The sequence below is a fragment of the Pleurodeles waltl genome, chromosome 10 (assembly GCF_031143425.1).
Source record: "Pleurodeles waltl isolate 20211129_DDA chromosome 10, aPleWal1.hap1.20221129, whole genome shotgun sequence".
Classification (NCBI taxonomy): Eukaryota; Metazoa; Chordata; class Amphibia; order Caudata; family Salamandridae; genus Pleurodeles; species Pleurodeles waltl.
Genome location: NC_090449.1, coordinates 106,326,194 through 106,342,564, shown reverse-complemented (window position 1 = coordinate 106,342,564; position 16,371 = coordinate 106,326,194). Strand labels below are relative to the sequence as shown.

At 42.4% G+C, this 16,371-nt stretch overlaps 1 protein-coding gene across 2 annotated transcripts in view; it reads left to right on the top strand.

The window, feature by feature from the left end:
- UBE2I (ubiquitin conjugating enzyme E2 I) overlaps positions 1 to 16,371 on the top strand; it is a 115,946-nt gene that overhangs the window by 39,799 nt on the left and 59,776 nt on the right. The window contains exon 2 of one of the 2 annotated variants that reach the window (XM_069209882.1): positions 4,972 to 5,129. The exons of the other annotated variant lie outside the window; for it this stretch is intronic. The gene's annotated coding sequence lies outside the window, so the exon portion shown is untranslated. The remainder of the gene's footprint in view (positions 1 to 4,971; positions 5,130 to 16,371) is intronic. 2 annotated transcript variants of the gene reach the window in all.

The window sequence follows — 16,371 nt, the reverse complement described above, 5'->3', positions numbered from 1 at the left end:
CCACGCAAAAAGTAAATGACAAATAATGCACTATAACCATATATTTAGGCCCTAGATGGCTTAGTGAATTGCACCTTTTCAAGGTAGCAGGCCTATAGCAATTATATTACAAACAAGGCCTTTAAAACACCAGCTAGTTCCAGCTGTAAAACAAAAGGTCCAGCCATGAGAGTACTTAAAGACACAGAATGGTGGAAGAGGGTTATTATTTTGGTGTCCCCATGAACCTAGTGTGGGGACCCGGATGTGAACTAGACAGAAGAGACGTGGTGGTGAATGTTTTGTAGGTTGTCCTAGAACCACCACAGGCTGAGTTATGTGACAATGTTTTTTTGAAGTAATGCCCTGCAAAACTTTATGGGACGAGCTTCCAGAATGCAGTGAATATCAGCTGTGCCGGAAGAGCCACTTTCACTTTGAGGATTTCTGTTTTATGTAAAACATTTACCAATTTCAAGTGTGTTAAGGGGAGAGCCACAAGAAATTATTCGGATTAGGTGACTGAACTACGTGACCAGCGCTCCCAGTACCGCTGATCGAGTTCACGCTGTTGTGCCTGTTCTTGCTGTGAGCGCCATAGCTGCCTTGAAACACAAAGGGAGAAAGACAAAAGAAACCAGCATTTGCAGTGCAACAGGTCTTGCAATTGTTCGAGTTAGCTATTAGCGTTTTCAACTCCTAACCGGCTTTTCTTGCACCATAAATTGAAGGGGAAAAAATTAGCGCGACCCACTATGTAAAACCCAGAGCGATCGTGCTGAATGGAAAATAAAAAGATAGTGCTGAAAACATGAAGCCTTGTATGTTTTTCAGTAGTTGGCCGGTGTGCTCGAGGAGGGCTAAACAACAGTAAAGGCACCACGTATGCATGCCTTTCAGTAATAAAATCAAGTGGATTTTAAAAGGCAAGCACACAAACCAATGAAAGTGACAGGCGTGACATGGGTGTGGTTAAAAGCCCAAACAGATTACAACGGGGACGGAGAGCTTGTGATCTCAACCCTAAAATATAGTTTGCCCATGTTGAAGTTTATTGGCAATTGTGCAATAATCCATGTAAAAGGGGGGGGGGGGCAGTCTGCAAGGTCTGACAAACAGCCTCCAGGCAGGACAAACAAAGCATTTACCAATGAAATGAAAGGCAAGCCCAGGAGCGAATGGAAGTGATGGCCATGGTTAAAAGTCCACAATACTTGCAATAGATCAAAGCACTTATGCGTTCGACCTAAAAAGGGGGTTGACTGTTTAGCCAAAATGTGCCCTGGTCATAGGAAATAAATTGAGTTTTGGAATAGATATCTTGTCATTGGAGAAAGTTGATATTTATAGATGGATTGCTACTGAATGATCAAGGGAGTGGGGCGTAGTATAGAATAATATTTGGCGAAAAAGTAGTTACGTTTTACTACATTGAAGCGTTAATCTTTGCAAAATGCAGTTCTTTTCAAATTTGTTTTTAGAGAACGCCACGGTTCCCAACTAAAATAAATGTGGGTGGTCTCCGTGTTTAGGTGTGACACCTGTGGGATGGGAGTTGGGCCACATACTATTTGGTATTGTAGTAAATTGGATGATTTGTGGGATATTATTTTTAGATATCTTGAAAACCAGTTCCAGATCAGAAACCCATTGCTTGGATTCTTTACATACTGCTGTATGCCAAGCATCGTGACCCCCAGTTATCCATCCTGAAATAAGCCTTTAGTATGTGTAAATGCATAAATCTACACACTAATCATAAATATTTTAGATACATTACAGCAAACAAAACACTCGGGCATATACCTTGTTTATTTCAACTCAGTCATTACTATGACAAAAGCAACAATGTATCGGACACCGAAGTACATCATGCAGATTTTGTAACCCTTCCACTTTCATTGGTGTCCAATTTTTTGCTTCTCTATTTCCCTTTCATGCTTCTTTTTTTATTTTTAATCCGTCGTCCATGTTGACTGCCCCTTGTTCTTGTCACATCATTTTCTCCTCACAACTTTTGTTCATCCCTGTCGTGACTTACGTACATGCGTAATGAAGCTTGTGCAGCTATAGATTGCTAACATATGGGCATTTGCATTATTCTCTTTGTGCTTTTTAAGCAGAAAAACATAGTTAAAATATGAGATCTATTGGCTTTCAGTGAGGTTTTGTTCATTTTTTTTATTTTTTATTAATTTATTTAGTCGTTTGAAATATTCTTAAGGCTTGTATTCCTATCGTGTGCGAGAAACATGCTTCTGAAAAAAATAAAATAATCATTCATCCAAACGGCTGTCGCAGTCCAGATTTACTGTAGTAAGTTGTAAGCACTTACACTCTGATGCATTTGCCATTCATAACCATGTCCCCTGGTTACTATATGGCTATTTGTAGTCTGAGCCAAAAGTAGCTCTTGGGTGCTGACACTTGTTTTCAGGAGCCCCTTCTGTATTATACTGGCAGGGAAATCTAGTTCAGATACCATGCAGTATCAATTCCCAGGTGAAGAAAATAATCATCTTGCTACCGGCGTCCCCATAGCAGCACCTTTGGTGCCAGCAACTAAACTCAACTGAGGCATGGTGGTATGCACTTATTTGCCTTGGTGGGCACCGATGCACATAAACTGCTGGGCAAGTGCTCGTGCAGTTGTGCATGTGAGTAGCTGAGATCTTCATAAAAGGGTGCACAGGGTGTCTGGCATTTTCTTGCTTTAACAAACGTACTTTGAAATAATATATATTTTTTTCTGTGAAATAATGTCTTGAATGTGCAGCATGGCGTCTCCTAGAAACTTTGTTAGTTTTTAGGTCTCACCTGAGGCGGAGCATTCACTGTTGCTTGCAAAACATTTTGGTTGCACATACGGGCCTTAGACCCCCTCTTACTACTGAGCATTGATTTGGCTTTGATGTTGCTCTTATTTCCTTGTTTCTCGGTGGTCAACATGTGCCGGTTTTACTTTTACTTTTTTTTTTTTTTTTTTTTCATGTGTTTGTCTGCTTCCTGTTGGCTGACAGTGTTTTTCCACTGGTAGAGCACTTCTGAAGGTACTTTTTGGTGGGTGAAATAGGTTGTAGCACCTCATAAGGGTGTAGTTGGTCTCATCGTCTGCTCGCACCCACATCTCATAGTTTGCTCCCTCACGCGTTGCTTGAGCTGTTCCTCACTGCCCAGTGTAACTTGCACTGCTCCCTCCCCATCATTGCTTGCCCTGTACTTTTCTTAAACTTTCAGCCTCTGCTGTGCACCATGGTTTAAAAAGTTCTTAAAAACCAACTAAGCCAGTTGGCTTTGCCAAGGTTTGTGGTTCTCTGATTTACACTTTCTGGTGAATGTCTTCTGAATTCTCTAATGCCTGCTGTAAACTAATCTCATTACTTTTGGTTCAGAGTATTCACTCCTGACATGCATTAAAAAACATTCAAGCTAATTAATAGTATTTTTCTTTTATGCAGGATTGTGAACTACTGAACTTGAATTAGCTGGGTATTTGAGGTGAAGTAGTGCACTTTGAGTACCAGGTAGCAACTTTCGGAGTAGAGCTTCATCCAAGCGCCCCTTCAAGTCTCTTGAGGTCCTACAATAAGAGGCCGACAGGAGTACCCATTGCTGGCTAATATGTGGGATAGATTAGTGGTTTTGACTTCAGTCTGTAGGCTTTGATAGTTTAAGAATATAATGACGCACCAAAAAGTTCTGGTTAGAGTGGCCGAAGTCTGTCTGTGGGCTTCCTTGGTCATTTTTTTGAAGAGTGAGATTTTATTTCAGGGTACGAAAGTGCGCTTGAATGTTGGTCTTCGACAGTTCAGAAGGCTGCAGTATGCTGTGACACAATGTTAATAACTGTAAGACTATTTCATAGTATGTATAGTTAAGCTTGGTCAAAAGATGTGCGACTAGATGAGCGGCATAACTTGGAATGCTACCTTTCTTTAAAACGAACGGTTACATTTTATTAGGTCTGATGTTAGTGCATACCATTCGTTTTTTTTTTTGTGTGTGTGTATGTGTATATATGTCTCCATGGGTGATGAGGGTTTCTGAAACTGTGTGTGTGTATATAGATAGATATACACTCACGAGGGGCTTTCTGCAACCCTCTTCACCTATTGTGTTGTCATTCTCTCTACTTTTAGGCAATTTTGCATTCTGTCATTGGCTAACTCTACTGTGAGTGACCGCATTCTCCATTTGCCAAAGGAGCACCTTGGAAACAAAGTTGTTACCTTCCTTGCCAAGGGCTATAACAATATTGTGTGGTCTCTGAGGGGAAAACGTATTTTTGCCTTTTTTTTTTACTTTGGCAAGGGTGATACAGCCGCCACAGTGTTTTTTATAATAAAAAAATAGGACTTATCCAGCATTTACAAAGCCAAAAGACTGATAGCCAATGCCAGATAAGTTGGCTTTGTCAGTGGTTGTTTTTAGATTCCATGCTCATCACCCTGCCATTCTGTTACTTATCCTTTATTGATCTGTTCAGTGTAATAATCCACCCAACATATATCATATGGGCTATAACCTGTAAGACATTTGCAAGTTAGCACTCTGTTATACCAGGGTTAGTTCCATACTGTTATTGTTGAAAATCATTTACTTTCCATTCAATGTGTTTTAATTTGACAATGCATGTTTAATAATGCTGCTTTCTCAGTCTTGAAATGGTTGATAATTGGTCAAAACTGCCTTGCAATAGTTGGCTTGACCTTTGTTTCATACTACAGGCTGCTTGCTTTCCTCTCGCACTTGAAAGTATGATCAGTTATGTGGTTTTGTGGGCTCCTCCTGGTAGCCTGTTTAGTGGTCCTTGACATTTCTTACAAGGTTGGGTACTGCAGAACTCGATAGTAATTCTAGATTGTCGTTTTAAAACACTAGTACAAGTCACTGTTTTTGCAAGAAAGTTTGCTAATTTATAAGTATACATCCGCCTGGCTGATTTAATTGTGCGTTTAATTTTTTATTTTTATGTATTTATTTTGCCTGCAGTGATCATTGGGCTGCCAAGCCACATTGGGAAACCTCACTAGCCCAGGTGTGCTAGTCCGAAACAGTTATTCAGAATCCTTGACGTAGGCCTTCTGAGACTACTTCAGCAAGAATTATTCACTTCTCGTTCTTCGGCTTCTTGGTTAAGTCATAGCCAGGTAATCATTTTTACTTTTTGTTAAAATAAAAAAGATCGGTGAAGTTACAGGGCTATTTAAACTCGAAACATGTTCCATGTGTGTTCAGCGTATTGCTTTGGTTGAGGCTGGAGCAAGACTGCGTTTTTGCCCAAACTCCAAAGTTGGACTCGGTGGCCCTTTGGCAGAAGTCCCCACTAGTAACAGAGTAATGATTTTTAACTCTGCTATTTGCTGGGTAAATCTGCCACAATGAACCTCTCATCAGCAGAATCTTGCAGAGTTTAACAGATATAACTTGCAAGGCGCTGGCCTGTCGTCTTTCTACAGAGTAGACTTACTTCATTGTAACTCAGGATAAAGCACTAATAAACAGAACCAATCACCATGCTTGTCTATTTCACAATACTAGTGTGCTCCACACTTTCACCGGCAGAAACCCACCAATTTATAACACATTTTTATGATGGCTTGGTAAAGGCAATAGGGTGAGATTTTCATTTTTAATATGCAAGCCAGGACCTTTGCTTTACTTATGCCCATTGGCAGTTATTTGGCAGCAGGTGCTGCTACATGTTTTGTAATGCTATTACAGAGACTTCTATCCGCAGATCCGTCACCTATTCTATATCGTCCAGGCATCAAATGGGATTGGGAAACTATTGTTATCAGTACCTCTGCTCGCATGCAGCACTATGTTACTCCACACTAACTCAGTTCTGCTCCAGAAAATATGTGGAATCCATATAGGTGTCTCTCCAACTCACTGATGTCAGTTCCTTACTTTCTGTAGCACCAGATGGCTTGCTAGTGTCTCTTTAAGACTCCTATTACCTGATAAAATGGTAAAACCTTAGGCAAGGCAAATGCCACTGTCCAACTGGTTTTCAAGCTTGTAGAGTTTTGCAAACAGTCCGAGACCCTCATCAGGTTTGCCTATAGTGCAATGCGAAACTGTACATGGCCAAGCACTGGGAGACACTGCAATGATACCACTCCAAGCTGAAGTTCGATCGCCCTCCAGACCCAGAAGTTGCAGGGAATCAGTCTTCATCTGTCAGTCGCCTGGTAAGATTAGGTAGGAAAATAGAAGAAATTGAAGCAGAACTGTACTCCTTTCTGCCACTCACTTCCCGTAGTGGTGCCACGCTATTCTGTCTTGCTCGCAAAGTTGGTAGATGTCTGAGCCTATACTGCAACTTGTTCTGCCACAACCTGGGTTTCCATTGCCGTCTGTCAAGACATATTAAAGAGTTTTTGGAGGTTATACTCCAACTCTTTGGCTTCCTCTGGCGTGCCTTCCTGCCTCACGGAACAGGGGTCCTCCAGCCATAATACCTCCAGCGAGTTTACCTATGGTAGCGCTGTGGAAGGCTCAGGAGGTCAAAGCACTAACTCTTGCTCTGTCTGACTCCATCTCCAGCACTGAGGTCCAAGCCTGTCATTCAATACAGATACTGACTTCAATGCTAGAAGATGAGGTACCTATTGTACGCCGAGTTGGCTCAAGTTCAACCTCAATAGAGGCTGTGCCCAGCTACTGTCAAGGCACAGCTTTTCAACCTACACCTTCACAAGGGAGAAGACATTCTCTGCATTCCCTGTTTGGCATAGATTCTGATAGCAATTACAATGCTGTTAATGAGATTGGCTTGCCATACTAGGAAAATAATTGGTGCAAAGAATTACAACAGGCTAGTGGCCTTTATACTTCCCCTGAGTCAAGACTCCTTTCTCCCCCTGGTTCTGTCCCTGAGGAGTGTTTCTTACACCATGTTTAAGGGTAGGGCAGTCCAATATCAGTCTTTGCACTCTATATCTCAACCTTGGAGGTCAAGACCAATGCTCTTGCAGAAGCCCAGCTGAAGCAAACATCCACTGAACCCCTCTCTCTTAACAAAGACCTTACAGCCGTTTTGTTGTGGGCATGGTCCAAACCTTGCTCTCTGAGCCTCCAATCCCCAGCCCCTGGTTAACCTCCGGCGTGCACGACTCCACTGCCTGGCCCTGGGCAATTTGGCATTTTTATTTCTACAGCCTTACCCATGGACGCTTGGTGGTGCAGTTGGCTAAAAAACTTTTATTGCTTTTATCTGTAAATGCTAGCTGTCTGTGAGGTGCTAATCTTGTGGCTCAAGTCCTGCAAGGTGTCCTGAAGATCTTGAAGCTGTCCTTTTCCAGGCTATCCAGAGTGGTAGTGATGTGGTGGAGTTCAAAATTTGTTGCGGTTTGGATACCGTTGATGAGTCGCCGGTATGGCCCTTTGCAATAATAATGCTTGGGTGCGGGCCACCACTTTTCAGGCGCTCCCCTCATGGATGTGCCGTTCAACTGGACCTACCTGTTTGGAGGCAAGGCAGATTCCAGTCTGAAGCCCAGGGCGCGTGCAGTGGCACTGCTTTCCTTGAACCACTCATCCACCCCATCTTGCAAGCTGTATCCGTTCCACTGCTCTTTTCACAGCTTTGGCAAAAGTGCCCCATACTTCCAGTCAATCAAAGCTCCCCAAGGTGCCCAACAGTTTTGTGCCCATTACCCCCACAGTCCACCTGACAAACCCCTTTAGTGTGTGTAGGAAAGTACCATTTGAGCACAGCCACCTGGTGGAAGGCAAGATCCAACGATTCTTGTCATGTTAACAGACCATAACATCACAGGTGATTCCTGCATATTGTTCAGCAGACATATGCCCTACCATTTATCTGGCCACCACACCTTTCATCATTCTACAAGTGACTGACTCTGGACCATTTTGCGACAGGAAGTTCAATCCCTTTTGGCCAAAAGGGCTATCAAAAGGCTATCTGGCCAGAAGTATGACATGGTTGGTATTCTCCTTATTTTAGTGCCCAAGAATGATGGAGGCCTTTGTGCTATTTTAGACCTGTGCCCTCTCAATGCCTTCTGGAAGGAAGAGAAATTCAGCATGCTCGCCCTGGCCCTGGTCTGGGCTGTCCTTGACCATGGAGACTGGATGTTGGTGTTGGACTTGCAAGATATCTGTGTACCTGTACTCCTCCTTCAGGCCATCTGTGCTACCTGTGGTTTGTGGTAGGGCAGGAGTGTTTACAATTTACTGTGCTTCCCTTGGGTTTCCCCAGGATATGTCAAAGTGATGAAGGTGGATTCAGCACATCTATGGAGGTCAGGGATGCCAGCCTTCAACTCACTCAACTCTTAGCTGTCAAAAGCAGGCTCACACCAGGCACTCATTTCCACCTCCATTTTACAGCGAATCTTCAGTCACCCTTGGTATGTTAATGAACCCCAAAGTCACACCTGACTTCTCAGAAGCTCCCCTTCATTGGACCCATTCTAGATATGGTTTGGTTTTGTCCTTTTTTTCCCTTAGGAATGAGTCCAAGACATTGGGATTATGATCCCGATCTTTCAGCCTCTGTCCTGGATTTCAGTAAGAGACTCTGAGGCTGCGCAATCCGATGGCCTCCTGCATCTTGCAGGTTGAACACACCAGTTGGTATATATGGGCTCTGCAGAGGGATCTAAAACCTCAGTGACCCAGCATCCAGGGGATCTTACCATGTTTGGGTCAGCGGCAGACCCCTCTCACTTCCTCTACCCAAAGCTGACTGTGACTAATGTGACATTTCTGGGTTGGGAGAGGTGGAGATCAGAGGCCTTTGGCAGAGTTGCGACTCCATATCACACTTCTGAAACTGAGGTCCATTCACTTGTTGAAAGCCTTCCTTCCATCTGTTATGGGGAGGCTGGTACCAATGCTCGTGAACAGCACCGCCATGTGGCACTGTAATAAACAGGAGGAAGCCCTGTGCCTCTGGAAATTGCTGGACCACCCAGAAACTTCCCTGATGGTGGACCATCTGGCAAGATCATTGAAAGTCCGGGTAAATGAGCTCAGCTGTCTATGCCTGGTGGATCACAAGTGGCAGTTACACCCAGTAGTTGGTGGTGGGGGGGTTGGGGGGTGGAAGGTATTTTTCACAAATGGGGAGAACCTGAAGTCTGTCTGCCACTGCTGAGCATTTTCCGTGTCAGCAGTTCTGAGCATTAAAGTTTCCAAGGAGTCTCATTCAGACGCATAACTCCTCGAGTAGACGTAGGGACTAGTGTCTGTCTGCTGGTACCACTACTGTCAGAGTTGCCAAGCACTGTTAGCAGCATGAGGTACTTGGCAAATAGACCCCCTCCAAGCACAGCTATCTGACATTTGGTTATTTGTTTATTTCCCATAGCCTGGCAAGGCTTTGCTCTGGGAACAGTTAAAGGGTACTGCTCAGGGCTTTTTTTATTTTTTGTTGTTGTTGTTGTTATTGTTGGTGGTATTATTTTTACTGGATTAGCTATTAAGTCTCCAGCTGTTATGCTTATTCTTAAAAGCATTACATTTTGTTTTCTCCCTCTTCATTTGTAATGGCACATTGGGAACTTAACTCTAGCCACTTGAAGGCTTCTCACCCTCTGCAATTCATGTGAGTAAGACTCATGGTCAGTATCAATTCCACCCCCCTTCCCCATCCTGCATCACCTTTTTAGCAGGTTAGCGGGTTTTACAGACGTTGGCATCGTTCAGGTCCAAAGTGGCAACGTTGTTCCATCTAGCTGGTATTCTGTGCTCTGCCTCGCCCCTCTAAAAAGAGGAGATGCACCATTGCTAGGATCCCAAGAGAGAATTTAGCTTTTACATAAATCATATCACAGAACACTGGTTGGACAATCATCGCTCTGTGGGGGTCCCTGGAGTGAGAAATGTAAAGCTATGCAGTAGTGAACCATTTCCTGCTGGATTGTGCCATGCGTTATACTATGCACTGGCTAAAAAGCTGCAGGCTATGTGCTGATTCTAGCAGTTCCAAAGCTGCTGGCACTGCGTTGGCATACAGTCTCCCTATTTCTCAATATTTGCCGGGTGGCTATGTGCGCATCCCTCCATATGCACACAAAGCTCTACTGTTTCGAGCATGTTAGCCAGAAGGGTCAGATTACCAAATTGACAGCGTTGTTCACCAAGCATTGCCAATAGTTCTGGCTTTAAAAGAATATTCTATGGTAACTTGAAGTTTTACATGTAGACGGAGTGAGGATTAAGTTTGTGTAGCAGCAAATCTGTTGAATAATAATGTTAAAGGATAAAAAGTCAGGTGTTAGATGCACCTAAAAATCCATGTAGGTGGACTGTCTTCCCATCTGTGCTCCTGCCAGGGGAAAGACATGATAAATTATCTTGGTATCAAAGATAATTTTAATAGTGTTTGCACCCTTGAAAGTTCAAACTCTGGCAGCTGGATAAATGTACAAAATGATCACAGCTCTGTGGCGAGAAAGCACATTTTTGTGTATGAACACAACTTCTAAACAATCAAAACATGTAGTCCAGGCTTCCAATATGGGGACAGAGCAAAAGCCCCACTTCTGCTATTCAGACAATTCTCTGGCAACAGCTGTGCTGTCAAGTCAGACCCTAAAAATGAGAACTGCCATCTGGGAATAACGGACCTACCTTCAGTGGGCCTAGTGGAGTGAGCGTAAGTTTCACCAATTGGCTGATGCCAAAAGTAATGCTGGTTTGATAACGATTGCCATTTCTGGGGTATAGACCAACTGCACAATGCTTTCCTTAACTATCCTCGTGTGCATTTAATAGTTTCAGTATGCTTGCCCGGTCGACCCGATCTTAAAACAGCCTTGGCCCTGAGATATTAGTTGATCTTTGAGTCTGGATGTATGAAGCTGTACAGTGAGGGTAAACGGAGTTTATAGCAAAGTGAGACACTACTGCTACAAATTTTTTTTTATATAATCTCTCTGGGTCTGGAACCGAAAGGCCTCGCTGTATGAGTTTCCCGGTTTAAGTTCAGGGTTTTACCACCCCATCCTGATTAACAGGCCTTACCAGTTAGAATAAGAACCACCTACCAGTTGAGATCAGAATAGTAACAAACATGAAGAAATTTAGGAAGTACTAGCAGTTCAGCCAGGGCGTGCCTGCCATGGTTAAGGGAAGTTGAATTCAGAATTTTAACTGCACAGTCTATTTGTCCAATACAGAATCATAATTATTTTTAAGGGTTATCTCTCCATTCCAATAATGATTCAGTAGGGGTCCCCGGGTTCCAGTAATGAAAAAGTGGGGGTCTACAGATGTCAAAAGGTTGGGAACCACTGGCATAGATCACAGGCCTCAAGTTCCTTTTCAACCCTCTGATCTAAATACGGAAACTGAGCTCTGTCTTGGAGAACTCTTTGCGGCAACGATACCACAGTGTTGTTCGTGAGCCTCTTCGATTATTTTCTGTTCCAGACTCTCTGGAATCTGGGTTCCCAATCCTTACAGTGAAACTCCCTCTTGCATTATGAACAGTTCACCTTTGACGTTTCTGTATTTTTGATACCATCATGGGTCACAGGTAGTGGTAATTTCAACGCCTGATGTGTAATTGTCTTAACTTCCTGATTTCACTATCGTGACTCATGGCAGTGATAATCTGGGCTAACAAGATAGCAGCTGGTGTATTTGATTTTACAATTAAATTAATGTAGGCTCAGCGGTTTTAGAAGAGGTTCCTTGACCTGGCAAAGGCACTCTGGAAAACTAGGCAGCAGGATTTGTATCCTCCCCTGAATGTTGCACAATGGCATATTGTACTCTTATAATCATAGTCCCCATCGTTCAATGCGAGGTGGTGTCTTGGCCTTTGGATTGCCAAAGATAGTTAGTCTTGATCATCAGTTTCCAGCATCAAAGGGTTTCTGTACAGGGTTACATAGAAATGTTCATAAGCACATACCACAACTAAACTTTCTTTTCCAGGTTGCTAGTAAGCACGTTCTGTTTAGGACAAACTTCTACTAGAATATGCCTTTGGGTGTCCACTGTAATGTGCAAGGATAGCAACTAACCTGACTGGGCTAGCAGCCTCTGTATAAAGCTTCAGATAAAAGTATGCTATTTCAGCAGTATTTTTAATGGCTCGTTTGATTCTCTTGAAACTTAGCACTTTCTGGTGAGCATTGAAATGAAACCTTTTTCTTCACTAACTCCTAATGGAGCACTTACAGTGGCAAAGTATTGTATGTATCTTGAACAATAACTGGCCATGCCAAGAAATCAATGCACAATGGAAACACCTTGAGGGGTATCAGCATTTGATGGTGCTTGTACTTTTTGCAGGATCGGGTTGTATATATCCATTAGAAAAGATATGGGCCAAGAATTTTAACTTGGTCTTGAACTCACATTTGTTTGTATTCAGTTATACCTGCATCAATTAAACAACGTACTTTTGTGAGCTTTATTGTGCCTCTTCTGTGTAGCTTCAAAAACTCATCACTGTAAATAACTCATTCACAACAGGCTGTATGGTACAGCGAATGATGTCTTGGAAAAGTTCTGCAGCTGAGGGAGCAACAAAAGTAAATCTTGTAGCAAAGCAAACTAACGTGTAGAAAAGGTTGTAATGTACCTTCTGTTTTCTTCAATTTCCAACCGATCATCTTTCTTTAAATCAAGGCAAGAGAAGACCTTGGCAGCATTTAATTGCAGTATGTCAGCAATGAGTGGACCTGTATGTCATTCTTGGTCAATTGAGTTGTTTGCCTGATGCATGTCAATGCATATGTGTACAGCCACTTCAGTGTCCTTTTTGGGCAACACACCACTATGGGAGAAAACCATGGCATTGAACCAGTAGAACGCTCAATGTCCTGTTTTGAGTAACAATTTGTGTGTGTGTGTGGTTTCCATCCCTCCTTGCCCCGCCAGCCCCCCCAAACAGCTTCTTGTAAATGAAAAGCAATTTGTCTGCCTCTGGGCAACAAGGTGGACACCCACATTATTACGCAGCTTTACTCTTTTATAGTTTTAAGCTTTCCTAAACCATGAAACAATGAAGGGAATTGACTTGATAGTTCACGATAAGCCTTCCGGTTTTAATTCACAGAAATCGGTCCCATATCTGCTGCTGTCCTGAAACTGAGTAGAAAGGCACTTGACACCATACCTTGAAGCACATGGATGGATGTTTGCACCTTTGTTTTCTTGTTTCATTGTTGCTACAAATGAACCATGACTTTCTGGGCATTGATGCAGCCCATGTATACACTCTGGTTTTCAGTGGCGTAAGCTGCGGTAGTGGAGATAGTTCATTGTATTTCTTTTCAGGCTTTATCAATGCACCACTGTCCATAATGAAAGGTATCTAACAACATTTTCTTTCAGTATAAAATGTGTTTGTATGATTTTGGTGCTTGGGCATGTTGACTTTTCCTTGACATTTTTCTTCACATGCTGCCAGTCTAACATGCACATGTTTCTCCGACGTTAACTTCGACATGGCACAAGTATCTTACTTAATTTCACTTGATACTATGATGAAATAACTGTTTGATAATGATTTACATGACCTATCCTATTGGTTTAGTGTCAATTTGCCTCTACTGATGTCAGGTTCGCCTTCTGGGTGTGCGTCTGGTATTGCTTCTGAAATGGTCTGGCGGCTGTTTTGTCTTTGCGCCGTGCGTGCATTTACTTTTTCCTTTGCTTTAACAATAACAAAATGGTTCTCTTTCCCACAGCCTTTACTGCCCAATTGTGGGCCATTTACCTTTTAGAAACAAAAAGCCACATCTAAAATAAAACTTTTTTTATGTGAAACCTCACTTTGTGTCCTTTGGTCTCTTGCTTTTGGCTTCCTTTCACACTTGTGACTGATTCACTCTGGGCATGTCCAGCCTCCATGTCAGCAGCTTGTCTTTCGGCACGATTTTCCGCTTTGGCAGCCACTAGCACTTGTACCAGACTAAGGGCCAGATGTACCAAAGGATTTTACCCATTCTGTGTCTATGGGGAAAATGCTTTAGTACATATGTCCCCAAGTTTCTCAGCATTCGTCGTTTGCATTAATCTGACAAGCATCCATCAATAACTCTAAGCATAGCCTCTTCATTAAATTCATTGTGTTTACTATGTTTGAGTGTATCAAGTCTCTACAAATTAGTCAGTAGTTTCACAACAGTCCATCTATTGACAATTTGTTGTTTTTTGGAAGTATCGAAAGGTGGTCTTGGTTGCAGGAAGGCAGCAGTATTGCAGACCAGTGTGGAAAAATAAATGACATTGAGATTAGAGAGTTGTCTGACGCTGTTTGGTGGCATGTTTATGCAAACCTCTAAAGTCTTTTGAGGTGCTAACCTCCGGATCATCCTTAATACTAGAGACTGGATTATTTCTTGGCTGCTGTCTGTTTAAAAAAAAATATATTAAAAAAAATTCTTTATAGAAAGCTGCTTTTTGGATCTATTTTTTTGAAGACCTATGAAGCTGTTCAGAGCCCAGTCTGCAACTTTGTGGGCAGACCACATGAGCATGAACAGTTCTGTAAGCACAACCATGGGCTCTTCTCCTTGAACCACTTCCAGACCTGTGGTAGAATGAATCCTTAGTGGATTGATTTTGTAAGTCTTATTTTTATTTTCTAAATGTCAGTTTGTATTTCATGACACCTGGTTTACCTTGCAGCACTTCTGTTTGCAGCGTTATTTGGTAAGTTATCATCTTTAACTGCGCTTTGTAAACCTGGTTGTATCAGTCTCCAGGGTGAATGCTTCATATGATGTAGAGTTTCTTGTGTGGCAGTGCTGGTCCTTTTTATGTATGGCATGTTGATTCCTTCTAATAAATTTTTCGTCTTCAACTGCTTCACAGCGACTGGAGGTGTGCTTGGACTCCACATGCATGAAGCATTGATTCCTTACTTCAACAGTGATGCACAGGCCGTTTGCTTGGACCAGGGAAAACTCTTTGGAAGAGCACAATTGTTCTTTCGTTTCCTAATCCCCCCCCTATCCCGTAGCTAGTTTTAGGGTTCTTCCTAGACTGTGTACCTGCCAAAGACTATGCTACACACGGAGCTGACTATTACACTTTATTCTTCTGTGTGGAACTGCAAACTCTACACTCTAAACCAATATTTAATTGTATTCATTTCTAATTTGAAGGCTGGAAAAACCTCCAAATCAAATGTTCTAGGTTACAGGTCCAAATAATACCACCATTATTACCAAAATCCTAATCTATGGAAGGTTGGAGAGATGACAAACTGCTGTGCAAAAAAAAAAAAAAAAAAAACCCTCTGACTGTTGGCGGAAGAAAAAATAAATAAATGATTTCAGTAATCAAGAAATGTAAAACCAGATACTGTGATTCTTTAAGAGTACTGACAAGTTCAGAACCCAGGATCTTTTTGGTAAACATGAAGGTAATGGGTATAATATGAGCTTTGTCAGTATGTGTTGCCTATGTGCGATTTAATAACTGTCAATGTTTTTGTAGCCATGTTGCAGAGCAGCACAACTAAAAGTAAAGAATCACTAGGACACAGTCAATGCTACCCGCGGATTAACACTTTTTTTATTATTTTTTATTTTTATTTTGGTGCCATATTTTGCAGGGAGGCTAAAACGTCCAAAGACCATGGTTCTTGTATAGGTGCGACCTGTTGGCTTTGCCATTACTGCACTTGGGCTGCCCTTCCTGTACTTGCGTAGTAAACATGTTAAGAATGATGAATTGTACCACAGGGTTTACTACTGCAATTCAGCATCCCCTGCTCTCTAGCTAAGTTAGCTCTCTCCAAATAGCTTTCCTACATATGTATTGTGCCTACTTCCTGCACGGTCTTGGCACTTGGCAGCACAGTCAAGAAAAGGCATTTGTCTGTTACTCCACTCATTAAGATTTTCTTCGCCTTCTTCAAAAGGATGAACAAATGCACAGATCCCTACAATAATTAAATGTGACCTGCAAGGTATGTACTCTTAGATCGCTGTGATTACAGCATTAACTTACAGTAGGATGTTGAAGTGCGAAGTCCGTTGCTCAACTGAAATAGCTTTTCTAAGGTAGGCGCTTTAAACCTGAGTAGTAACCAGTCATGTAACCCCTCATGGGTGAAGAACCAACAATGCTTCGGATTTTTTATCTAAAAAAAGGAAAAACCCCTATTTCCATTCCAGTTTGAAATCGAACTGTTGCTTCAGTGCAGAGATACTCTGTGGTACTGCGGGATCAGCGATGTAGAAATAGCGCCATATAAAAATAGCTGCAATAAAAAGCCTGTGTAGCTAAGCTGCTTGGAGTTTCCATTATTTCAGGCCCCCAACCCCCCCAAAATCATTCCTGTCGGTAACCCCCCAGAAACTTCCAAAGACCACAACCCCGCCCTCCCCAATCGCTCCCTAACTGCGATAAAGAGCTTGGAGGGTTAATGCAGCTGCTGCGTGCGCT